Source organism: Schistocerca nitens, chromosome 2 (genome assembly GCF_023898315.1).
Source record: "Schistocerca nitens isolate TAMUIC-IGC-003100 chromosome 2, iqSchNite1.1, whole genome shotgun sequence".
Lineage (NCBI taxonomy): Eukaryota > Metazoa > Arthropoda > Insecta > Orthoptera > Acrididae > Schistocerca > Schistocerca nitens.
Window position 1 is genome coordinate 221,987,412 of NC_064615.1, and position 27,671 is coordinate 222,015,082.

Consider the following 27,671-nt stretch of genomic DNA (forward strand, 5'->3'; position numbering starts at 1 on the left):
TCGCCACCCAATCACTGACGGTACAGTGACTGATTTTAACAAGCGAAGTCACACAGTAACTCCGATACAGTCAACTTTAGCCAAAACTGCTCAAGACAGACAACATAGGCCGCTTGTACGGAGAACGCTCATTTGTCAACTGTACTCGGAAAGTTACGTTGAAGTCGAAACTTCAGCAACTTCGTCAAACAGTATATTAGACAGCCAACAGAAGGCAGGCTGTCCAGAGCAGCGAGAGCTCAGTCTTGTAACCTACCCCGACCGACAGGCGAGAGCCGACCCCTCAAGAGCACCCGTACAAGCCGAACACAGAACATTCCCGCCCCCACGACAGTGGCCGTGGTTAAACGTTCCAATCAGCAACTCGAAAACCGGCGGGTAATTCTACTCTATTGCCGAAGCACTACTTTTCCACCAATGGAGATACTTGGCGCCAATTTCTGCGCCGATTTTGCTATGGCACGGAGTTATCCCTGAGCAAGCCAATAACAGTTATGATTTTGCAGAAAACGCGGGAATTTGCCCGCCAAGACTGCCTGGGAACACAAGTCATTCCCACGCCTCGCAGGTAGCCCGTCAGAAAGTGTTTTCACTAAGTTTAGGCGAAGTAACGGAATCTCTAGCCCCAGCCGCTCCTTCAGGCCCCTGTGGGCGTGTCGCCCCTGCTCTTATGAAAATGGCGGCGTCTGGACAGCATCCACTCGACTCCCTTACACCTGTCGGCATAACCCTTTCAAGATCAGCGGAACCCGCCTGTCACCAGACCACCCGGGTGACGAGAGACGCTGTGTTGGAAGTCCGCATGTGAAGGAATAGCAACTTTTCGCCGCATGCAATTAGACACGAAAATATCCATATCTTCTGAGTTCTCAATACTAGCCTTGTAATGACAATACTCGACCACACTTCCCCAAATCGAATTACTCAGAGTAAGATGTAAATATGAGAAGGGGCAAGTCGCTGTATCTGACTTCACTTTTTCCCGAGGTATCGCCGTATATGGTCATACGTTGACTCTGTATTCGCTGCCCCGTCTTCATCCTCGCTGTGGCCGGATGCCACACTACCCATAACTGTAGGCCGCTGTTGTGAGTGATTTTAATTGTGATGGTTTCTTTAATCCCACTGTCCCAGGAGCCATTATCCACGAGCTACGTCAAGAGTTTCGTCAGCTGTGATTCGCTGACCGTTTTCTAGAGCATTTTCAGCTAAAATAGCTCTTTCGATGTAGTGTAGGCGATAACACCTTTTGTTACTCTACAGTGCCCTCGTTTTCCGACGTGAGATCTGCCGCAGTTGCAGGGTATTTTGAAACACCAAGTGTTCTGAGACCTGCCGCACCTCTAGCTGTGTCAATTTTCGATGAAAACACTTGGTTTTGCGTTTCTTCAGCAGGTGACTCATGTTACCCGGCAGGGATCCACAGAACGACAAGTATGCAGACTTCTTTTCCTACTCCTTGTGGCTGGTCTTATTGCGATTCTTGGAAATTTGGAAATTTGTGGTAAGTTCCTATAGAACCAAACTGCTGAGGTCATCGGTCCCTGGGCTTACACACTACTTAATCAAACTTAAACTAACTTACGCTAAGGACAATACACACACACACACATGCCCGAGGGAGGACTCGAGCCTCCGACAGGGGGAGCCGCGCGAACAGTGGTAAGGCGTCTCAGACCGCACTACTACACCGCACAGCTATTGCGATTCTTAGTTGAGATAATACCGGGTGATCAAAAAGTCAGTATAAATTTGAAAACTTAACAAAACACGGAATAAAGTAGATAGAGAGGTAAAAATTGACACACATTCTTGAAATGACATGGGGTTTTATTAGTATAAAAAAAAAACAAAGTTCACAAAATGTCCGACAGATGGCGCTGGACAGCAAAACGTCAGTGACTGCGCATGGCAATCGTGTATAAAAGGAGCTTTAATGAGAGAGAGAATCAGATGCTCCAGCAGTCGCAGCATGTTGACGTTACCTGAAAAGGCGCTTTTAGTGAAGCTGTATTATCAGAACGGGGAATGTGCTAGTTCAGCGTTACGATCCTATCGCCATAGGAAGGGGATTCGAACGGATAAAGGTCCGTTGACAAATGCAGCTGTGGCGAGAATGATTTCGAAGCCAAGGGGTTGTTTGGACGATAGACCCCGTAGTGGCCGACCGAGCACAAGGCGTAATGCTGCTGAGACAGTTCAGGAAGAAATGGAGACTATAGCGGGTTCGTCTATGCACGGGGAAGTCAGCGCTCGTGCAGTCGCACGTCGCACTGGCATTCCATACATTACTGTTTGGTTGACACTGAGGCGTACCCTCCGATGCTATCTGTACAAAATCCATCGGCATCATGAACTGTTACCTGGCGATTTAGTGAAGCGGAGGGCATTTGCGGTGTGGGCGTTTCAAAAGATGGCGGAAGATGATGATTGGTTGAGTAACGTGTTTTGGACCAACGAAGCTCATTTCACGCTCCCAGGGTCTGTCAACGCCGACAACTGCAGTCTTTGGGCTACCGAAAATCCGAGAACTGTCGTGGAAACTCAATTGCACGACGAGGAAGTCACGGTATGGGTTGGATTTACCACATCTACCTTTATTGGGCCTTTTTTCTTCGAGGAAATGCGTGATTCTGGTTTTGTAACTGTTACCGTGAAGGGTGAGAGGTACGCCGATATGTTACAGAATCGCATCATCCCCAGCCTGACTGATAAACACCTGCTGGAACGGACGATATTTAGGCAGGATGGCGCTCCACCCCATATTGCTAGACGTGTGAAAGATCTCTTGCGCGCTTCGTTTGGTGATGATCGTGTGCTCAGCCGCCACTTTCGTCATGCTTGGCCTCCCAGGTCCCCAGACCTCAGTCCGTGCGATTATTGGCTTTGGGGTTACCTGAAGTCGCAAATGTATCGTGATCGACCGACATCTCTTGGGATGCTGAAAGACAACATTCGACGCAAATGCCTCACCATAACTCCGGACATGCTTTACAGTGCTGTTCACAACATTATTCCTCGACTACAGCTATTGTTGAGGAATGATGGTGGACATATTGAGCATTTCCTGTAAAGAACATCATCTTTGCTTTGTCTTACTTTGTTATGCTAATTATTGCTATTCTGATCAGATGAAGCGCCATCTATCGGACATTTTTTTGGTTCTAACAAAAACCCATATCATTCCAAGCATGTGTGTCAATTTGTACCTCTCTATCTACATTATTCCGTGATTTATACAGTTTTCAAATTTATACTGACTTTTTGATCACCCGGTATATTTGATAGTCGTTGAAGACCTGCGTAGGCGGCTTACCTCATGGGATAAGTTATTGGCGTCAGGTATCGTACTTACACGATGTACCAACCTCTGCCTCACATTACACTTCTGTACTGGGCGATCATGGCTGATGGTGTGCAAATACACTTTTGCGTGCTTAAGATTTCCGTAGACGCTGTGGTCAAGGCTCTGATTCATTTGCGGTGCATAAGGACGTCGAGGAAGGGCAAGGCATTGTCTTCCTCTACTTTCGTAGTGCACTGGAGTTAATGTTTATGCTGCTTATATGTTCCAAGAACGCGGCAAGTTTTTCACCTCCCTGTGGCCAAATGACGAACGTGACGGCAATATATCGAAGGAAATAATTGGGCTTTATTGCGACCGTGTGTAAGGGAACGTCCTCGAACTTCCCCATAAAGAGACTTGCGACTGCCGGAGATAACGAGATTCTCATCGCAAAACCGTACGCCTCAACGTGGTGCTGGTCATCGTACGGAAAATAAGATGAAATACGAGTGTGCCTACGTAGCTCGACCACGTCACCCTCAAAGAACTGGGATGTGCACAGTGATCCACCAATCAAGTGCATGAGCGCTGTTGTTTGAGGGCGCTGCGGATTCTGAAAAGCCGGCCCGGCTACCCAGGCGTGCGCCGCCATTGTGGAGCGGACGGCGCATGCGCGGATGAGCGACACTGCAGGCGCCAGACGCGGTTCGCTCGTTACGGCCGCCTGTATAAGGAGCCTCTGAAAGGAACCGCTCCTCACCCGCAGGCTGACAACTGCCCGCCGCCGGCTCTTTGTCCCTTTCTTCTTGACTTCCTTCGCCGGTACTGTCCGCTTCGTAATCACGCGGGTCCGGCTACATAACGCTACTCATTGCCAAATGCGCTATACCCTTCTCCTTGCAAGCTAGTGCTAGGGAGCCCCATTTCAGTATTTGCTTCTGTTCGATGACGCAAGATGTATGTCGAACGGAAAGTCTACAACGAACATGTAAGGGTCCAAACGCTGTTTTACAACTTCTGCATCTACATACACTACTGGCCATTAAAATTGCTTCACCACGAAGATGACGTGCTACAGACGCGAAATTTAACCGACAGCAAGAAGATACTGTGATATGCAAATGATTAGCTTTTCAGAGCATTCACACAAAGTTGGTGCCGGTGTTGACTCCTACAACGCGCTGACATGAGGAAACTTTCCAAAAGATTTCTCATACACAAACAGCAGTTGACCGGCGTTGCCTGGTGAAACGTTGTTGTGATGCCTCGTGTAAATATGAGAAATGCGTACCATCACGTTTCCGACTTTGCTAAAGATCGGATTGTAGCCTATTGAGTTTGCGGTTTATCGTATTGCGACATTACTGCTCGCGTTGGTCGAGATCCAATGACTGTTAGCAGAATATGGAATCGGTGGGTTCAGGAGGGTAATAAGGAACGCCGTGCTGGATCCCAACAGCCTCGTATCACTAGCAGTCGAGTGACAGGCATCTTATCCGCATGGCTGTAATGGATCGTGCAGCCGCGTCTCGATCCCTGAGTCAACAGATGGGGACGTTTGCAAGACAACAACCATCTGCACGAACAGTTCGAGGACGTTTGCAGCAGCATGGCCTATTAGCTCGGAGACCATGGCTGCGGTTACCCTTGACGCTGCATCACAGACAGTAGCGCCTCCGATGGTGTACTCGACGACGAACCTGGGTGCACGAATGGCAAAACGTCATTTTTTCGGATGAATCCAGGTTCTGTTTACAGCATCTGTGTTTGGCGACATCGCGGTGAACGTACATTGGAAGCGTCTATTCGTCATCGCCATACTGGCGTATCATCCGGCGTGATAGTATGGGGTGCCATTGGTTATACGTCTCGGTCACCTCTTGTTCGCATTGACGGCACTTTGAACAGTGGACGTTACATTTCAGATGTGTTACGACCCGTGGCTCCACCATTCATTCGATCCCTGCGATACCCTACATTTCAGCAGGATAATCCACGACCGCATGTTGCAGGTGCTGTACGGGTCTTAATGGATACAGAAAGTATTCGACTGCTGCCCTGTCCAGCACATTCTCCAGATCTCTCACCAATTGAAAACGTCTGGTCAATGGTGGCCGAGCAACTGGCTCGTCACAATACGCCAGTCACTACTCTTGATGAACTGTGGTATCGTGTTGAAGCTGCATGGGCAGCTGTACCCGTATACGCCATCCAAGCTCTGTTTGACTCAATGCCCAGGCGTATCAAGGCCATTATTACGGGCAGAGGTGGTTGGTTTGGGTATTGATTTCTCAGGATCTATGCACCCAAATTGCGTGAAAATGTAGTCACATGTCAGTTCTAGTATAATATATTTGTCCAATGAATACCCGTTTATCATCTGCATTTCTTCTTGGTGTAGCAATTTTAATAGCCAGTAGTGTAAGTTAGAGGCAACAGAATCGTTCTGCAGTCAGCTTCAAATGTCGGTTCTCTAAATTTCCTCAATCTTGTTTCTCGAAAAGAGTGTCGCCTCTCCTCCAGGGATTTCCATTTAAGACCTCGAAGCACCTCCGTAATAGTTGGGTATTGTTCGAACCTACTGGGAACAGATCTAGCAACCCGCCTCCGAATTGCTTCGATGTCTTCCTTTAATCCTATCTGGCACGGAACGCAAACGCTCGAGCAGTACTAAAGATTAGATGACACCAACGTCCTACATGCGGTCTCCTTTTCAGATGAACCACATTTTCCTAGAATTCTTCCGATAAAACGAAGCCTTTCCTACCGCAATCCTCACATGCTCTTTCCATTTCATATCGCTTTGCAGCGTTACGCCCAGACATTTAAACGACTTGACTGTGTCAAACAGGACACTAATAATGCTGTATCCGAACATTATGGGTATAGTCTTCCTACTCATCCGCATGAACTTACAAAATGGTTCAAATGGCTCTGAGCACTATGGGACTCAACTGCTGAGGTCATTAGTCCCCTAGAACTTAGAACTAGTTAAACCTAACTAACCTAAGGACATCACAAACATCCATGCCCGAGGCAGGATTCGAACCTGCGACCGTAGCGGTCTTGCGGTTCCAGACTGCAGCGCCTTTAACCGTGAACTTACATTTTTCTACATTTAGAGCTACCTGCTATCATGACACCAATTAGAAATTTTTCCTAAGAGTAAGTCGTCTTGTATCCTCGTACAGTCACTCAACTTCGAGAGCTTATTATACACCACAGCATCATCAGCAAACAATCGCAGATTGCTGCCCACCCTGTCCGTCAAATCACTGATGTATGTAGAGAACAATAGCGGACCTATCATACTTCCCAGGGTCGCTCCTGACGATATGCTTGTTTCTGATGAGTATTCGCCGTCGGTGGCAACATACCGGGTTCTGCAACTTGACAAGTCTTCAAGCCACTCACATATCCGGACTTGGAGTTGTTTCTCTACGACGGGGATGCTTATTATTATGCCGGCCATAATGGAGTCTGTTCGATGGTCAAACGACGGTATGTTTGTACGATTCTCCTGCGTGAACGATTCCCTGAACGTGAAATTTGAAACTTCGGCTTTCGTTTTGCTGTCTTCAACTGCCACACCAAGCTGGGTAACAAGTGAGTGGATGGAAGCCCTAGACCCATTTAGCGATTTTACGTAGCCAGATCTTCTGCATGACGGTGGTAGCAGTTATATGCTTCGCGCATATATCTTTTCGGAGACTAACCTTATCTTGTCGTCATTTACGCGTTCTCTTTTGAACCGAGGGTGCAACTGCCTTTGCTTCCTCAGCAGTTTCCGAATCTCGTTATGAAACCACTTACTAGGCATATAATTCTCTAGACCACGGTTACAATCTGCTTAAACTTTGCCTATAATCCCTTCACCATGTAACACAATTCTGAATTAAAAGGTCAACCACTGAAATGGTTATCCGCCCGTCTTTTAATGGTCATCTTCTACAAATTTGGTAACAATTGTAGGACGGTTCCAGTCTTTTAAGGCCTCTACAATTGGGCCTTCAAAAGGAAAGTTAACGGAGGATACTGTAAACGAGGCAAGAAACTTTACAGGCAAATAAGTAGAGACTGTAATGATTAACTGTTGCTGGTGCTTTTTACCACCATTGTTGACCAGTGCTTCTCGATCGATTAGGGGAGTTGGACTGCTCGAGCTCTGTTCAACCCGGGTAAAATATTATCAAGGATAGAGGGGTAGAACTTACATGCCTAGATCAACATCTAACTAATAACATCTCCAAAGGCTGCCCACAAAGATCCATCTGTGTTCCTGCAGTCTGGGATCCGTCGTGCGAAAGCTGCTAAGAAATCTGTCACAGCCCTGGTGACATCTGCCGATGATTTAATGATGCTTGTGAGTGGCATCGTGAGAAACAGTCTGGAAAAGTTGCAATGTAGTTATTCAGAGAGGTACTCAATTGGTGTCTGTTATAGTGCCCAAAAACTACATCGTTTTTTTTTCTTTTCATTTTGTTGAAATGCCACCTGTTAAGAAGCTGACTCCAGTGTCCCAACTGGTGGAAGGGGACCTACAGTTTAACGTGGAATCCGAACCATTTGTCATTCCTGGCGACACCTCACCTCGTTGAGGGACGAAGGCTAGGAAAGTAGGAGAGAGGTAGTGAGGGAACCGAAAGGCGGAAGCGGTTCGTGAGCCATGCCTGGGTAGCTCAGCCAGTTAGAGCACCGGCCACAAAACGCAACGCTCAGCGTTCAACGCTCAGTTTTAATCCGCAAGGGACTGTCAGCATCGTCAGAATTGTACAGTGAAGCACTCACCATGCTTTAATTATTTAAATACCCGTTAGTCTAGACTTTAAAGGCAGTTTCAGTGCCTTTGCTGGTGTTTCTTGTGTCTTCAGCATATGGGGGCTGGTGCATGTGTGTTTCTGAGAAAATTACGGAAGTGAATATGTAAAGAAGTTAAAAATGTTTGCAGGTACAACAACGTACGCTGTTGGACTACATAAATAACGTCTGGAAACCTGAGGTCTCTGTAATAGCTGTTGTTTGAAGCTGTTGTTACCCGACCTGCGAATCGGTGTTGTAAATAATAGAAAGAAAGAAAACAGGACAAATTCATAGGATTTGGTAATGTTATAAAAGCGTTCAACAGTGAACAAGGGTAGGAGATGTTTGAAATTCTCACGAAAATAGGTGTAAGCTGTAGGGAAAGAACGGGCAATGTGTGATATGTGCAGAAACTAAGAGGGAAAAATAAGAATGGAAGAGCAAGAACGAAGTGCTCGGATTAGAATGGGTGTAAGACACGAATGTAGTCTTTCGCTCTTACTGTTCAATCTATGAGGGCTGTTCAGAAAGTAAGCTTCGATCGGTCGCGAAATGGACACCACAGTGAAAACCCGATGAAGCTTTGCACAGATGTGTTGGGTAGTGTCTCTAGTATGACCGTCGATCACATCAAGACGCTCTTTTCAGTTGTGAGCGCACTGTGAGCGAGTAAAGGTGCCTACAACAACGATGTCTCCCGCCAAGTAGGGGGGCCCGCTGACAGGCTTCGCCTTAATGAATGCAGCCCACCTAGCACAACTGCCATGCACTTCCTTCTTCATGGTAATTCTCAGCCGCGCTCTGCAGGGGCAGTGAAGACGCTCCAGCAGCCTTTTCGATGGGAGTGTTCGATCACCCACAACACAGCCCTAATTGACTCGTCCTGAGTATCATCTCTGTTCACACGAAACGCTGGATACGAAGACAGCACTTGGGCGCAGGCTACGCACTATAGACCAGCGCAGAGAATTACCGGAAAGCACAGGGGGCTGCCTTATATGACGACGGTGTTGGAAATTTGGTATAACGCTCCGACAAATGTCTAGGTCGGAGCGGAGATAATGTAGAGAAGTATCTGGAAAGTGTAGCTAACTCTTGCAAATAAAAAGTTTCTGATTTTCACTGTGGTTTCCATTAAGCGACCAATCGGAAATTACTTTGTGGGCAACCCTCCTATGTATCCAAGAAGCAAAGATAGATGTGGCAGTGGAAATAAAATTTAGGATGAAAGGATATCAACGATAACATTCGCTGATCAAACTGGTATCCTCAGCGAAAGAGATGAAGAATTGTAGGGCCTGTTCGAAACAGCGAACAGACAGATGAGCACGCATTTTAGTTTGAGAGTAAACAATGAAGGACAGAAATAATGAAAAGTAGCAGAAATGAGATTAGCAATAAACGTAACATGAAAACTGGTGACTACGAAGTAGACGAAGTTAAGAACTTCTGATACCTTGCAAACAACATGACACACGATCGCAGGATCCAGGACGTGGTAGGCTCCACTAAGGACGGGATGGATGCAGTACACACTGCAGGCGTGTACAAGGTGGAATGCGAATGTGGAGAGGCATACATCGGCGAGACTGGCAGGCCAATAGCAACGCGCATTCGAGAACACGAGCACTATATTCGTCTAGGGCAACACAACAAATCTGCAGTGGCAGAACATCAGCAAGGCTGCGGAAAAGAAATAAAATTCAGCGAAGCCTATGTCTTGGCCAAGCAGCCGGTTATGACGAAACGCAAAATCAGAGAGGCTATCGAAATACTTAAACACCCTAATAACATGAACAGGGAGGATGGGCTCAAGCTTGCCCCATCTTGGCTGCCAGCAATCAGAGCCCAACAGACCGCACTGTCAACACGAGGCGCGGACATTACCGGCGGGTAACTGCCGACGTCCAGCACTTGGTAAACTTCTCATTCGACGGTGACCACTAATCACGGCACATAACACAAGAGCCAACAGACAACAGACGTTACGTTCTCCCTCCCCCGCAATAATCCATTAAAATAAAATTCCCTCTCCTTCCTCCTTAAGCGATCAATGAAACGAACTATAGTTAAAAAGTTCTGGGTTATTAGGCAGCGTCATATTTCCACTAAAATGATCGATGTTTCGATCCCTCTGCTGGGATCTTCCTCAAGATCTTCTGATGTCTACTACTGGAGCCAGGACGTGCTAGGCTCCATTAATGAGAGGATCCTGCGAGAGTGTTTATTGGACACCAGAAGATCCCGAGGAAGATCGCATCAGAGGGGTCGAAACGTTGATCATTTTAGTAGAAATGTGACGCGGCCTAATAACCTAGAAGATTTTAACTACAGTGACAGCGGCCACGAAAGCCTGCAGAATTACATGCAACGAACTACCTTTTTAAAATTATGACGTAATGGCATGCGCAGTGAACAGTAACAACAAAATATAAGGTACACTGCATAGCTAGAAAGCACCAGTACACCCAGCAGAAAGCCGCTGCAACCGTGGCCGAAACGTTGGATTTTCTCCAGCAGCAGTAGTTTTATATATTATGACGCCGTACCATTGCCAGAAAACTTTTATGTCGACTGACTCTGGCCGCGGAAGCCTACGCAATTATAAACATGACACACGAAGGATGAAGCAAGGAGGACATAAAAAGCACAATAACTCAGGTAAAGAAGGCATTCCTGGTCAAAAGAAGTCTACCAGTATCGACCTTAATAATAGGAATGAGTTTATGAGACTGTACGATTGGAGCACATCATTGTGTGGTAGTGAATCATGGACTGTGGAAAAACTGCAAGAGGAGAGATATGGTGCTACAGAAGGATTCTGAAAATTAAGTGGCCTAATAAGGAGCCAGGGTGTTCTCCCCAAAACCATCGACGAGAGCAACATATGGAAACCATTGGCAAGGAGGGGTAGGATGACAGGACGTGTTAAGACATGAGGGAAAAACTAGCATGGTTCTAGATGGAACTTTAGAGGGTAAAAATTTTGGTGGGAACGGAGATTGGAATACATCCAACGAATAATCGAGGATGTAGGATGCATGTGCCACTCTGAGATGAAGACGTTGGTGCAGGAGAGGAATTTGTGGCGGTCTGCATCAAGCAACACAATACAGTGATGACAAAAAAGATACATGCATATCAATCGTGATTCGTTACAGTTTGGGAGTTTTAGCATCTCGTCCAAGATGAAGATTGCGCTCCTGTTGATAAAGGAAGAGGGTGAGTTCAAAAGAGCAACACGGCGGATTGCGTCTTTAGACACGGGTGAGCACTGGGAAGCCTCGCTGACGCTAATCGCTCGCTAAGCGGTTACGCTGCAAGAACGCGTTGCTCCGAGGAGGCGGCAACAGCAAGAAGGAAACCAGCTCGCAGAGATGAGCGAACTGACGCTGCCTACAATGTAAGCCCACTAACACATTACTCGTGCCTCACTGCAACGCAGCCCACCAACTAATTACCTATACGATTCTGTAACCATTGTTAATAAGACGGAAGCTTTTACCCTTCACACTGTTATTACAGGCGCGCCTATAAAGTTCGGCGAGTATTCCTGTGTACATGGTACAATGAACACATAGCATGCTAAATTACAAAACACAATCAATATCTTCACTCTTTGACAGCAATGGTAATGTTACTGTTGACAGCACCTCTAAAGCGAAGTTACAGAACACTGTTATATGAAATTGTTTCTACATCTACATATATACTCCGCTAGCCAATAAGCGGTGTGTGACGGATGGCACAATTCGCGCCAAAGTAATGTAACCCCCCCCCTCCCACCCCCCCACCTTTGTTCCACTCACGGATCGCACGAGGGAAAAACGACTGTCTTAACGCCTCAGTACGAGCTCTAATTTCCCTTATCTTTGAATGGTGATCATTGCACGATTTGAAAGTTGGTGGCAATAATATATGCTCTACATCCTCGGCGAAGATTGGATTTCGGAATTTAGTGAGCAGCCCCTTACGTTTAGCGCGTCATCTATCTGTAAGTTTGTCGCACTTCAAACTTTCTATGAGATTTGTAACGCTCTCGACGTGGCTAAATGTACCAGTCACGAATCTTGCCGCTCTTCTTTGGACCTTCTCAATGTCTTGAATCAGACCCAACTGGTAAGGGTCCCATACACACGAACAATACTCTAAGGCTGGACGAACTAACGTATTGTAAGCAATTTCCTTTGTTGAAGGACTGCATCGCTTTCTGCATAGAAACAGTTCTTGATCGTTAGGAGAGAAATTTATTTTGTACTTATTTGCTGCGCTTAGCTTTTAAATAGTTTTTCTGGGAAAACCTAGCGTAGTTTTCGCGTCTCGTATTTCAGTGAGTGTTTCTTGATTATCAGAGTAGCTCATCAGAAGATTATCTTGGGAATTTGTCACCGTATAGAGTAGGGTAAACATAGTCATGTGTAGGGACTGTGGTTGTTGTGAGCGGACGCAAGGAGAATTGGCCACTCTTCGGGGGCAGGTGGAGGCTTTGTCTGTTAGGCTCATCGAGCTCGAGGCGCAGGCGTCGGCTCGTAGTGGCGTTGGGGCAACTGTGGTGAGACCTATGCCTACTTCGGTGGCCTTGGAATCACATGGAACCCCTGATGTCGCTGCGTCTTCCGGCAGTGAGCATCTTACCGGTCAGCCATCACTCCAGGGTGGATGGCGGACAGTGGTGGGCTCGCGCGTGCCTGGCCGAAAGGCGAAGGTGGGATCTGGCCGCGTGGCAGCTGCCTTACCCCTTTCCAACAGGTACGGGGTGCTTCCTAGTGGTGATGACATGGTTTCCGAGCCACCACAGGATGCCTCGCCTGTTGGGCCAGTGGCCGATTCTCCGGCAAGGTCCCGACAGTCACAGAGGGCGGGCCTATTAGTTATAGGGAGCTCCAACGTTAGGCGGGTTATGGAGCCCCTCAGGAAAATAGCGGGTAGGTCGGGGAAGAATGCCAGTGTGCACTCGGTGTGCTTGCCGGGGGGTCTCGTCCGTAATGTGGAGGAGGCCCTTCCGGCAGCTATTGAACGCACTGGGTGTGACCGGCTGCAGATAGTAGCACATGTCGGAACGAATGACGCCTGCCGCTTGGGTTCTGAGGCCATCCTTGGTTCCTTCCGGCGGCTGGCTGATTTGGTGAAGACAACCAGCATCGCACGCGGAGTGCAAACTGAGCTTAATATCTGCAGCATAGTGCCCAGAGTCGATCGCGGTCCTCTGGTTTGGAGCCGTGTGGAGGGTCTAAACCAGAGGCTCAGACGACTCTGCGACTATAATGGTTGCAAATTCATCGACCTCCGTTATTGGGTGGAGAACTGTAGGGCCCCCCTAGACAGGTCAGGCGTGCACTACACACCGGAAGCAGCTACTAGGGTAGCAGAGTACGTGTGGCGTGCACACGGGGGTTTTTTAGGTTAGAGGGACCCCCCCTTGGGCGAAACGATAAAATACCTGACGGCTTACCAGAGAGAACATCAGCATCGTTGATAAAGAACGTCCGTCCTCAGAGACCAAAAACAGGAAAAGTTAACGTAATATTGGTAAACTGCAGGAGTATCCAGGGCAAGGTTCCTGAATTAGTATCGCTTATTGAAGGAAATAGTGCGCATATAGTATTAGGAACGGAAAGTTGGTTAAAACCGGAAGTGAACAGTAACGAAATCCTAGACACAGAATGGAATATATACCGCAAGGATAGGATAAACGCCAATGGTGGAGGAGTATTTATAGCAGTAAAGAATTCAATAATATCCAGTGAAGTTATTAGCGAATGCGAATGTGAAATAATCTGGGTTAAGTTAAGTATCAAAGGTGGGTCAGATATGATAGTCGGATGCTTCTATAGACCACCTGCATCAGCAACCGTAGTAGTTGAGCGCCTCAGAGAGAACCTGCAGAACGTCGTGAAGAAGTTTCGTGATCATACTATTGTAATAGGGGGAGACTTCAATCTACCAGGTATAGAATGGGATAGTCACACAATCTGAACTGGAGCCAGGGACAGAGACTCTTGTGACATTATCCTGACTGCCTTGTCCGAGAATTACTTCGAGCAGATAGTTAGAGAACCAACTCGTGAAGCTAACATTTTAGACCTCATAGCAACAAATAGACCGGAACTTTTCGACTCCGTGAATGTAGAAGAGGGTATCAGTGATCATAAGTCAGTGGTTGCATCAATGACTACAAGTGTAATAAGAAATGCCAAGAAAGGAAGGAAAATATATTTGCTTAACAAGAGTGATAGGGCACAAATCGCAGAATATCTGAGTGACCACCATCAAACGTTCATTTCTGAGGAAGAGGATGTGGAACAAAAATGGAAAAAATTCAGAAACATCGTCCAGTACGCCTTAGATAAGTTCGTACCGACTAAGGTCCAAAGCGAGGGGAAAGATCCACCGTGGTATAACAATCATGTACGAAAGGTACTACGGAAACAAAGAAAGCTTCATCACAGGTTTAAGAGTAGTCGAATCATAGCTGATAAGGAAAAGCTGAACGAAGCGAAAAAGAGCGTAAAGAGAGCAATGAGAGAAGCATTCAACGAATTCTAACATAAAACATTGGCAAACAATCTAAACAAGAACCCTAAAAAGTTTTGGTCATATGTAAAATCGGTAAGCGGATCTAAATCCCCTATTCAGTCACTCGTTGACCACGATGGCACCGAAACAGAGGACGACCGAAGAAAGGCAGAAATACTGAATTCAGTGTTCCGAAACTGTTTCACTGCGGAAAATCGTAACACGGTCCCTGACTTCAGCCGTCGCACGGACGCCAAAATGGAAAATATTGAAATAAACGATATCGGAATTGAAAAACAACTGCTATCACTTAGTAGCGGAAAAGCATCCGGACCAGACGAGATACCCGTAAGATTCTACAGTGATTATGCTAAAGAACTTGCCCCCTTTCTATCAGCAATTTATCGTAGATCTCTGGAAGAACGTAAAGTACCTAGCGACTGGAAGAAAGCGCAGGTCGTTCCCATTTTCAAGAAGGGTCATAAATCAGATGCGAATAATTATAGGCCTATTTCGCTTACGTCAATCTGTTGTAGAATAATGGAACATGTTTTATGTTCTCGTATTATGACGTTCTTAGATAATACAAATCTCCTTCATCATAACCAACACGGATTCCGCAAACAGAGATCATGTGAAACTCAGCTCGCCCTATTTGTCCAAGAAATTCACAGTGCCGTAGACACTGGCGAGCAGATTGATGCCGTATTCCTGGACTTCAGGAAGGCATTTGATACGGTTCCGCACTTACGTTTAGTGAAAAAAATACGAGCTTACGGAATATCGGACCAGGTTTGTGATTGGATTCAGGATTTCCTAGAAGAAAGAACACAACATGTCATTCTTAACGGTTCAAAATCTGCAGATGTAGAGGTAATTTCGGGAGTACCGCAAGGAAGCGTGATAGGACCTTTATTGTTTACAATATACATAAATGACTTAGTTGACAACATCGGTAGCTCCGTGAGGCTATTTGCAGATGACACGGTTGTCTACAAGAAAGTAGCAACATCAGAAGACTCGTACGTACTCCAGGAAGACCTGCAGAGGATTAATGAATGGTGCGACAGCTGGCAGCTTTCCCTAAACGTAGATAAATGTAATATAATGCGCATACATAGGGGCAGAAATCCATTCCAGTACGATTATGCCATAGGTGGTAAATAATTGGAAGCGGTAACGACCGTAAAATACTTAGGAGTTACTATCCGGAGCGATCTGAAGTGGAATGATCACATAAAACAAATAGTGGGAAAAGCAGGCGCCAGGTTGAGATTCATGGGAAGAATTCTAAGAAAATGTGACTCATCGACGAAAGAAGTAGCTTACAAAACGCTTGTTCGTCCGATTCTTGAGTATTGCTCATCAGTATGGGACCCTTACCAGGTTGGATTAATAGAAGAGATAGACATGATCCAGCGAAAAGCAGCGCGATTCGTCATGGGGACATTTAGTCAGCGCGAGAGCGTTACGGAGATGCTGAACAAGCCCCAGTGGCGGACACTTCAAGAAAGGCGTTACGCAATACGGAGAGGTTTATTATCGAAATTACGAGAGAGCACATTCCGGGAAGAGATGGGCAACATATTACTACCGCCCACATATATCTCGCGTAATGATCACAACGAAAAGATCCGAGAAATTAGAGCAAATACGGAGACTTACAAGCAGTCGTTCTTCCCACGCACAATTCGTGAATGGAACAGGGAAGGGGGGATCAGATAGTGGTACAATAAGTACCCTCCGCCACACACCGTAAGGTGGCTCGCGGAGTATAGATGTAGATGTAGATGTAGATTCTACCTATAAACCGCGATCTAGAGTTCGCCTTGCACGTTACTTGTGTAATACGATCATTCCATTTGAGATCATTTCGAATAGTCACACCCAGATACTTGACGGATGTTACTGCTTCCAAAGACTGGGCATTTTATTTTGTACTCGTACATTAACGGGGATTTTCGCCTTGTTATACGCAGTAGGTTACACTTACTAATATTGAAAGATAACTGCCAGTCATTACACCACGCATTTATTTTCTGCAAATCCTCATTGATTTGTTCACAACTTTCGTGTGATCTACTTTCCTGTAGACTACAGCATCATGGGCAAACAGTCTAATGCCGCTGTCAATACCATCAACCAGGTCGTTTATGTAAATCGTATAAAGCAGCGGAACTATTACGCTGCCCTGGGGCACACCTGATGTTACGCTTGTTTCTGTTGAAGTCACCTCATTCAGGACGACATACTGCTCTCTGTCTGTTAGAAACCTTCTATCCAACCGCATATGTCGTCGGATAGACCGTAAGCGCGCACTTTCTGGAGCAAGTGACAGTGCGGAACTGAGTCGAACGCCTTTCGAAAGTCGAGAAATATGGCATAAACCTGGGAGCCGGTATCTAGAGCCTGTTGTATATTATGCACAAAGAGCCCAGCTGTGTCTCGCATGACCACTGTTTCCTAAAACCGTGCTGGCTTCAGCAGATGAGCTTCTCAGAGTCTAGAAAGGTCATTATGTCTGAACACAAAATAAGTTCCATGATTCTACAACAAATCGACGTCAGTGAAATTGGCCGGTAATTATGTGCATCGGATTCATCATTGTGCAACATACTCTAGATTTACAATACCACCTGACAATTTGTAGTTATTTTGACGTTTAAAGAGATTGTTATTAAGGTTGTAGCTGACGGGTTTGGGAAATATAATGATTCGGGTGTGCTCAAGGATCTGTAAAGGAGCTCATTGGACTACAGCACGCATAGTTCCATAAACGGCATGAGGAGGTATCTAGTCATTCACTTCTGTATGCAGGCTGTAATCCGATTGTGCTTTCCATTCGCAAAAGCTAGTTTACGGAGATTAGAGCGCGAACAGAGCCAAAGAGGATCGGTTTTACCTCGCTCTACACAGCATTGGAACAGGAAATTGCCGGCCGTTGGTGGCCGAGCGGTTCTGGCGCTACAGTCTGGAACCGCGCGACCGCTACGGTCGCAGGTTCGAATCCTGCCTCGGGCATGGGTGTGTGTGTTGTCCTTAGGTTAGTTAGGTTTAAGTAGTTCTAAGTTCTAGGGGACTTATGACCTCAGCAGTTGAGTCCCATAGTGCTCAGAGCCATTTTTGGAACAGGAAAGTCAGTAATTAATACTGTCAAGTGAAGAGTTTCCTGAAAATTTAATCGTAAATGTAGCAGAAAAAGATAGCGAGAATAGGGTTTAATATCCAATCAACAACGGGGTCATCAGGGACGAAACACGGATGGGACACTGGGGAAGGAAATCGGCCATGTTCTTTTCAAAGGAACCATCTTCGTAGTCGCTTTAATAGAAAAAGAGAAATTACGGAAAACCCAAATATGACTAGCTGGCTGAGGGTCTGAACGCCGCTGTTCACTAGTGTGTTCCAATGCGTGAAAGAATCACCCAACAGCGCTCGACGCACCTGTAGCATAAAACAGGTTTCATAACAGATTTCTGTTAGTCATCTCAGTACTATCGCCAATTTTAGTTGCTGCCTAGTTACTCCAATACTCGTCGACCTGCTTGGTTACTCATCTAGAACAAAGTGATGCGACTGATTAAGTTATTCACCGCTGCCACTAAAACAGAGAAGTGTGAAAGACAGGGCACTGTTTGCGTGTAACATCTTGCATTGACGACTACTGGAGGTAAATCAACAGCCGGCAGGATCAGTACGAACACAGCGCCCTATACGAATTACCTGTTGCTGTTACCGCAGCATAAGGCAGCAAGACATCCTCGACGACCAATCCATCATTCACACAGACACCTTTCAGCGCCTAATTTATGCTCGTTGTGCAAAGAAACACTTCTGGCAACCTCCCTCGGACCGTACGCCATGACGCCAGCGTTTCTAATGAATGCTTCCCATTCAGACGTAACATCTGATTCCACCTGTCGAGTAATTCCTTTGCCGAATTCTACACCAGAGAAAATGTAGGTTACTGATGTCTTTTTCTGAATAGCTGGCTGGGTCCAGGAAGTGTGCAGAGTGTAGCAGACGTTCCACCGTCCTGTGACTGTCCGGCAAAGAGTTATAAAGGAGGAAGCTGCGCTTCATTTCTCAGCTCGCAGACAGTCTAACGACGGGTCTGCCGCCATGTGTTTCGGCTTTTCAAAGCACAAAATGCCCCTTAAAATGGCACTACCGTACGTTTTGCTTTTCCTTTTCTCTTGCGGCAATCTCGCCAGCAATTCAAAGGTGTCTCCTTGGGAACTCCGACATCAGCATTTCATCCAAGTCCGTTCCTTGCTGCTTCACGCAGTGGATTATTGTTCAGCAGCTACCGTAGTTTGCTGTGAGGTAAATGTGCCTCCAACACTCTTTCTTAGGAACGAAACAGCTTTATTAAAAGATTAATTGTGGTGTCTAATTACGTAGTGACAGGGTGTTTGTTAGAAAGGGGTTGGAAAAAATATGGAAACAGTAAAAACACATTACCACGTCTATTAAGGTGTTGAAAACCGCCCGCATTCAAAACAGCTTCCAGCCATCTCAGAATGCATAAATGCAGGAATTGTATGGGCTTCAAATCGTTCTTATACCAGTCTTCGTGCAAATTAGTGGCAAATTCGGGTAGCGATGATGGAGGTGAATATTGATCACGCACTATTGTCGCCAAAGTAGATCACAATGTTCAATAACACTGACATCTGATGACTGTGGGGGCCAGGGAAGATGCTACAGTCGATCCTCGCGCTCACAAAACCAATCCTAGACCACGTAACCTGCTTGAGAAAGAGTCTTGTCGTCTAGGAACACAGCATCAGCACTGGAGAACAAACATTGTACAATGAGATGGACCTGATTAGCCAAAAATGTCACACGATCCTCAGCAGTAACACGACCCTGCAGAGTAACCACGGGGCCCATGGCATACTACGATATGGCTGTCCAAATCATCACCGAACCCTCGCCACGTTTCACTCTTGGGACGTAAACAAGCCATAAATTGAAAACAGTGTGAAACAAGCCTCATCCGACCAAATTACTGTCTTTCAGCACCACATAGTCCAGATTTTATGGCTTCTTCAACACCTTCTCCTGTACCGAGCGCGATAGCGTAGTGCCTAGCACACTGGATTTGCATTCGGGAGGACGACGGTTCAAGCCCAGGTCCGGCTATCCCGATTTGGGTTTTCAGTGATTTCCCTAAATCACTTAAGGCAAATGCCGATATCTTTCCTTCGAAAGGGCATGGCCGATGTGCTTACGGTCTTGTGCTACGTCCCTAATGACCTCGTTGTCGACGCGACGTTGAACACTAATCTCCTCCTCTCTTCTCCTCCTCCTCCCGTTTTCCTGTACTGGGCATTTGCTTCACTGGTGAGGGACTTCGGAATCCAAGCTCGCCCTGCAATTGCCTGCTGATCGAGTTCTCTTGGTGTTGTTTTGGTGATGACAGGTTTCGCAAATGCGACACTCATCTCTGTAGTGCCTTTTGCTGTTGTTGTCTTATGTTTTTCGTCACAATCCGTTTCGACGTCCGTCTGTTACGATACCTCAACACACGCTTCCATCCTCGTTGTAACGGACGAAGTTTTTTTCCATTTTCCCTGTATGTGGTATAAATCTACGATGATATGCCTCTTGAAATACCATAAGCACCGACTACCTTGGTTATGGGATCACCCACCGTACGAGCACCAACAATTTACCCACGTTCGAATTCACTTAGCTCCAACACAATGCACTCACATCTACACACAACACTGTTCTGACGACGACTAACATTTTAAACGCATTGAGGATGCCGTTTACGGTCAAATACAACAGCATAAGCAGGAGGCCTGGTTATCATCTGCATTTATATGCAAGCATGCATTTCTCGCAGCTTTTCCATGTTTTCGTCCAACTCCTGTAAGTATCAACTACAGTAAATAATATTTCAGAACTGCATCAGACTAGTAAACAAAACTAATGTTTCACAAAATCGTTCACTAAAAACACAAATACTCTAAGTCCAGTGGGAAGTTGGTCTGTAACTCACGCTCTCGAAATTACACTGGCGGAAAAAAAATCGGAACACCAAGAAGAGTTGTGCGGCATAAACGAAAGTCGGTAGGCGTGTTTATACATCAGAAAGATGACGTCTATTCAGATTTCGCACCAGTCCCTTAACAGTCACGCTAGTAGTGCCACTACGATGATGCAGATCATGTTTACCTTAAATACACGCTGTAACGGACGTGAACGTTAGTTACCTTTGAAACTGGTAGTGGTGAGTTGATGTTAGTGAAGAGTGCCTTTGAGGCATCAAAGACGTCGTTATCAACACCTAACAGAGTTTGAAGGAGGTCGTGTAATAGGGCTACGAGAAGCTGGATGTTACTTCTTCGATACTTGGCAGGAATGTAGCCACTATACAAGATTCCTCTCTGCGGTGGTCACGTGGTCGCAAGAAGACGGGGCTGCGGATGGCCACGTGGCACTTAAGAGAGGCAAGACCGTCGTGTTCGGCATGTGGCTCTGGCGGAGAGTACTGCATCTGCAGCAGCAATTTGAGCAGCAGTTGGCACCACAATGACACAACGAACTGTCGCAGATTGGTTACTTCAAGGACAGTTCTGAGCTACACGCCTTGTAGCTTGCATTCCACTGACCCCAAACCAACGCCCTTTGCGACTTCAGTTGTGTCAAGCGAAGGCTCATTGGAGGGCAGTTGGAGGTCTGCTGTGTTTTCAGGTGAAGGCTCCTTCTGCCTCGCTACCAGTGATGGGTGCTGGTTTGAAGGAGGCCAGTTGAGGGCCTGCAACCAACCTGTGAGTGCGATAAATACACTGGACCAACACCTGGCGCTATGATCAGGGATGCGATATTGTATGGTGGTAGGAGCACTGTCACGGTTATCCTATCATGTAAAGCAGTACGTCCGCTGGAGATTCGACCTGTTGTGCTGACATTCATGAGAACCATTCCAGTGTTTTCTAACAGGATAACGCGCGCCCATATACTGCTGTTGTAACCTCACATGCTTTAGGGAGTGCAGAGATGTTGACCTGGCATGCTCGATCACTAGATCTGTCTCCAGTCGAATACATATGCGATATCATTGGGCGACAACTCCAGCGTCATTCACAAACAGCGTTAACCGTCCCTGTATTGACAGACCAAGTGCAATAAGCATCGAAATCCATCTCACAGACGACAGCCGTCACCTTGAAAGGTCTCTGTTGGATTCCTTTCGCCGGCCGCGGTGGTCTAGCGGTTCTAGGCGCGCAGTCCGGAACCGCGCGACTGCTACGGTCGCAGGTTCGAATCCTGCCTCGGGCATGGACGTGTGTGATGTCCTTAGGTTAGTTAGGTTTAAGTAGTTCTAAGTTCTAGGGGACTGATGACCACAGATGTTAAGTCCCATAGTGCTCAGAACCATTTCAACCATTTGATTCCTTTCATGTTAATTTCTTAAATCTGTTGTCATTTACGGCATACATTCCACTTCTAAATTTACTGTGGTGTTTCTGACTCTATCTGGGAGGAGATTGAGCAGTGGAACGTGTTACTTGTAAACATAAACAAGAACGATCCGTCACACTACTACACTTTAAAGCACAGTTTATATGTAATTCTTATATGTAATTCATGTCACACAGTCTCATACGGAACCTACATACGCTTTCTTTTATATAGTATATATGATAAGATACTGTCATCCCCCTTGCCTTCTGTGTGAAAGGATGAATGAGCAAATGTATTTCTAGTTGCATGCTTGACGGTAGCAGACAAGCCTGTCTGCTAGAGAACAGTAGGACCAACATCGGAACAGGTAGCTGCGCTTTCTAAAAGCAAAGAGGTTTCCATTCTTAGTACGGTCCTGTCCGTCCCTTGTCATGTTGGTATAGGAAGCTGCCTCTCTGGTCACTTCCGTTTGTATCTGTGAAGCACCCTCCGTAGGGGTCCACGGCCAGTCTGTCTGCGGCGAGCGTCTGAAGTGGTAAGATCTCCGGCTAAGCGCGTGTCTGCTAAGTCCGTAGGACCATGGATTTCTTAAGTTCAGCCTAACTGAAAATTTAATCACCTTTATTTCAGGTTTAGATATAAAATATCTAATGTTATCTTAAATTGCAACGCAGTGTAATTCGAGTGTGAAGTTCAGATTATCTTCCAGTAGTTGCTTTGTCACTACTTTGTGAGTAAAGTGGAACGACGTGTTGATCAGTAACTCTAACTAAGATCATCAATCTTAAATGCGAATGTGCGTGAGATTATAACGTCTTGACAATATTTTTCAATATAGCAACTTTTCTTTATGTTCAACCCACGTGGAGTGTACTTTGTGAGACCAGTACCACATGCTTATACAATTGTTTGACCCATCAGGTTAATAGTAAGACGATAGTAACAAGTTCGAGGTTTTTCTTTTGTAAATTGCGTTTCGATGTAATTTATTTTAATTATCAAAATTATTGTGGAGTTACATTCTTTGTGTAAACCAAGTTGACCACGTGAAGCATGTGGTGTAATCATCAAAGTAGCCCTCAGCTATTCTTTTTGGGAAGATTTCACAGAGAGTTAGTATGAATTTAGTATACTAGTGTGTGGTAATTTCATGACGGACAGGATTGCGCTATGAACGTAACTTCTTTCGGTGACAATTGAATCGGTTGGTTGTGGTTAATTTCCTCTTGCATTTGTGTCAACGTTCTTCGTGTGTTATTTTATGAATGCAGTGTTGTATGTAGTCTCCCAATCTTGGCTTCCTATTTGATATGTTCTGTAAGATTACAAACTCACATTTTCACAATCCTAAATAAGGCACCAGTTTAGTTATGAATCAAGTTTAATACGCTGAAATTTTAACGGTACAATGATCAATGTTAAAATAAATGTCTAAATATAAACTGATTTATTTCTTTTTATTTAAATTATGACTATTAAAAGATTATAATTAATGTTAGTCTGGTTGGGAATTTGGCAAGCTAGACTGGATACCTGGTGAAACAGTTGCTCAGTAATGCAAGGTTAACTTCCCCAGATAGCTCACAGCTTTTAACGCGCTTTTATTGTCTTGAATATCAGCATCGCTTTCAGAACAATTTAATGCATCAACATTACAACCTGTACAACACAACGCAAGCACGTTTGTGTGCTTGCATTAAACATTGTGGCGGTAACACCGGTTACTAATGTACCAGCATTTCGCATTTGCAGTGGCTTATCTCGCGCTTACGTTAACCAACGATACTGCAATGTTAATCTCTTAAATATGTCACCTAGACAAATATATACCCGAAATGTACGTCTGCAGGTTTTCGTGACTGTTGTCGCTAAAGTTAAAATCTTCTGGGGTGTTAGGTCGCGTCATATTTAAAATAATCGACGTTTCGAGCACTCTGCTGGGATCTTCTTCAGATCTTCCGGTGTCCACTATTGCTAGAACACTGTCACAGACCTGTATCGCGTTCTCTTATAAAGGGGAGTTTTCCCGCGTTTGTGCTGGAGAGTGGGAGTATTGGTTAAAATTCTTGTGGCTACCATTGGTAGGCCATCGTCATAGGCTAATATTCCCGTGCTGATGCAGAAGAAGGGGCGTTATTGGCTAAACTCTTGTGGATACTACTGGTGGCGCATCGTCATTGGATAGAAAGTCACAATTCTACACTAACGCTAGAGAAAGGTTATGGGTTGAAATTCCTCCTACTGCTATCGCTTGGCCGTCAGCATTGGCTAGGTGCGAAACTTTTAGAGCAAGAGAGAGGAAATGTTTACTCAAAATATTATGGTCCGCCGAGGTGACTTGCAGTGCGTTGTTTATGCTGCTTACACACCGCGGTCGCATATTCACTTCTTTGATGGCTGGGAGCCACGAAACCGGAAGATCCTGAAGTAAATCTCAGTAGAGGGGTCGAAACGTCGATTATTTGAGGCTATATGACGCTGCCTAACACCCCAGAATATTTAAACTTTAAATTCCTGAAATGTCATTACTCTACATAAATTATTTTTTGGTATCGAAATTTCTTTCCGTGCTTGTATTCTGAGTCCACTGAAATATTAAAGTATTTAAAGTGTTCACGGCTGTTTGGCTGCATGGCCTATCAACAATAACACACTCGCCAACATCAGAAATAGCACACTGGCAAAAGATCCCACGTGCTCGAACACTTGCCCTTAAATATTCTCCATGACGTCACACACAACTGGATCCAAGTTAGATAGTGAAATAATGACCACCATTTAAATTTAAAGTTAATTACACATTCATATAGTACCATACTATAGAACGGAGAAAATTACTGCTGTCACTTAGCGATGTCTCGTTAAACATCGACACGCGCAAGTCATTAAAAAAAGCTCATGAAGCATGGCTACATGTGATCTTGCAACGTGACTAGACTTAAAATACGCATCAAATAGCAGATTACGATTGCTATTTTAGTAGGAATATTAAATGGGGATTTGGGAAACTCATTTTACCTTCATAGTATGTGTAACTCAAGAGGATGAACAGCATTGGCACAGTTCCATATCGGCTTTCAGTAGCAGTAAAAACGAAGTTACGTGTTCTCGCCCTAGACGTGCGACCAACTACCGCGTTATCCTCTGTCAAATGGCTCCATTGGATGAGGTACGAATGGGCATGTTGTCAGCACACGTTTCTCCTGGCCGATGTTGGGTTTCTGAACTAGGGAACTCTAACCCGTCGAGCATCTCCTCAGTTTGCGTCACGTTGCTTAGTGCATCCTGTTCCAGTATTCCGACCAAGGATAAATCCCTGGTAGTACTGGGAATCGAACCCACGTTCCCCCAACATGGTAGGAAGCCGTGCTGAACACTCAGCTGCAAAGGCTGACCAAGTCTCGGCAAATCGCCTACAATTATTTACAGATATGCGTGATTCGAAAAGTAGGCCAAGCTCATTATGCTGTTTACAGACGTTGGCAGCATCCACATGACACATCATGTGATCAGATTGCTCCACTCGTTTATTAGTTATTAATTTTATAATTTATCGTAAGTAAAAACAACAGTAACTTTTTAATAACGGTTCTAGAGTCTTGCTTGAAGCTGTAACGAGCTCAACTCATCGATGCCATTTTTCTTATGTACTTCGTGCTTTTGTATCATGTTTGTAGCGTTTGTAATGTAATATCTGTGAAAATATATATAACTGTGTAATTGTAATTTCAAGTGCGTTGCAAAGTTTGGGGGCTCTTTACTCTTACAACAGGCCTATTACAGCTGTTCTGCCATCATCAAGTTGATTATAATTAATGGTACATGTTGTTGTTGTGGTCTTCAGTCCTGAGACTGGTTTGATGCAGCTCTCCATGCTACTCTATCCTGTGCAAGCTTCTTCATCTCCCAGTACCTACTGCAACCTACATCCTTCTGAATCTGCTTAGTGTATTCATCTCTTGGTCTCCCTCTACGATTTTTACCCTCCACGCTGCCCTCCAATGCTAAATTTGTGATCCCTTGATGCCTCAAAACATGTCCTACCAACCGATCCCTTCTTCTAGTCAAGTTGTGCCACAAACTTCTCTTCTCCCCAATCCTATTCAATACCTCCTCATTAGTTACGTGATCTACCCACCTTATCTTCAGCATTCTTCTGTAGCACCACATTTCGAAAGCTTGTATTCTCTTCTTGTCCAAACTGGTTATCGTCCATGTTTCACTTCCATACATGGCTACACTCCATACAAATACTTTCAGAAAATACTTCCTGACACTTAAATCTATACTCGATGTTAACAAATTTCTCTTCTTCAGAAACGATTTCCTTGCCATTGCCAGTCTACATTTTATATCCTCTCTACTTCGACCATCATCAGTTATTTTACTCCCTAAATAGCAAAACTCCTTTACTACTTTAAGTGTCTCATTTCCTAATCTAATCCCCTCAGCATCACCCGATTTAATTTGACTACATTCCATTATCCTCGTTTTGCTTTTGTTGATGTTCATCTTATATCCTCCTTTCAAGACACTGTCCATTCCGTTCAACTGCTCTTCCAAGTCCTTTGCTGTCTCTGACAGAATTCCAATGTCATCGGCGAACCTCAAAGTTTTTACTTCTTCTCCATGAATTTTAATACCTACTCCGAATTTTTCTTTTGTTTCCTTTACTGCTTGCTCAATATACAGATTGAATAACATCGGGGAGAGGCTACAACCCTGTCTCACTCCTTTCCCAACCACTGCTTCCCTTTCATGCCCCTCGACTCTTGTAACTGCCATCTGGTACATAATTTGACAAATTTTTCTAATTTTATAGGTAATTATTAAATGAATTTCATTGTTACACATTTTTACATACGTCTAATGGTTTTCACATTCATGCAATATCGGTTGTTCTGTCACTGTCTATTTGCTGGTTATTTACGTTACTTTGGTGTTATCGGATTGTAATGATTGGTTATCACCTTATCTGACTTATTACTTTATGTAGGTGTCAGATTATATTCTTCATATCAGTATTTTCGTGACAGCTTATTTCATAGATAGTCCAGCGATATTGCATGGTCACAGGCAGTTCTATCATTGCTGTTATGTAGGTGTTGATCCTGGCTATTGGTATACCTTTTCTTTTCCCTTGTGTTGTACCTATACCTATATTTTCTTAGATATAACACACAGAAAAAGAAAAGGTACAACAATAGCCCAGATCAGTACCTTCATAATAGCAATGATAAAAAGAACTACCTGTAACCACACAGTACGGCTGGATTATTTATCAAATAAGCTGTCACGAAAATGCTGATGTAAAGAATATAATCTGACAACTACATAAAGTAATAAGTCAGACAAGGTGATAACCTACCATTTGTTCAGTGACAGAACCACCGATATAGCATGTATGTCAAAACCATCAGACATACTAAAAATGTATAATATTGAAATCCATCGGATGATTACCCATAAAATTAGAAATAAGTACTAAAAATATATACCATTTACTCACAGATAACCTGGTGATGGTAGTTCAGCCGAAATAGGCCTATTGTAAAAATAAAACCTATCAAACTTAACAGTGTGCTTGGAATTATAATTGTACAATGTCCTTAAAAGACATATACTCGTCAAAAGACATAAACTACGT

At 44.9% G+C, this 27,671-nt stretch overlaps 1 protein-coding gene across 1 annotated transcript in view; it reads left to right on the forward strand.

Annotated features, from left to right (window-relative positions):
* LOC126235942 (uncharacterized) overlaps positions 1-27,671 on the forward strand; it is an 84,064-nt gene that overhangs the window by 31,639 nt on the left and 24,754 nt on the right. The window lies entirely within an intron of this gene.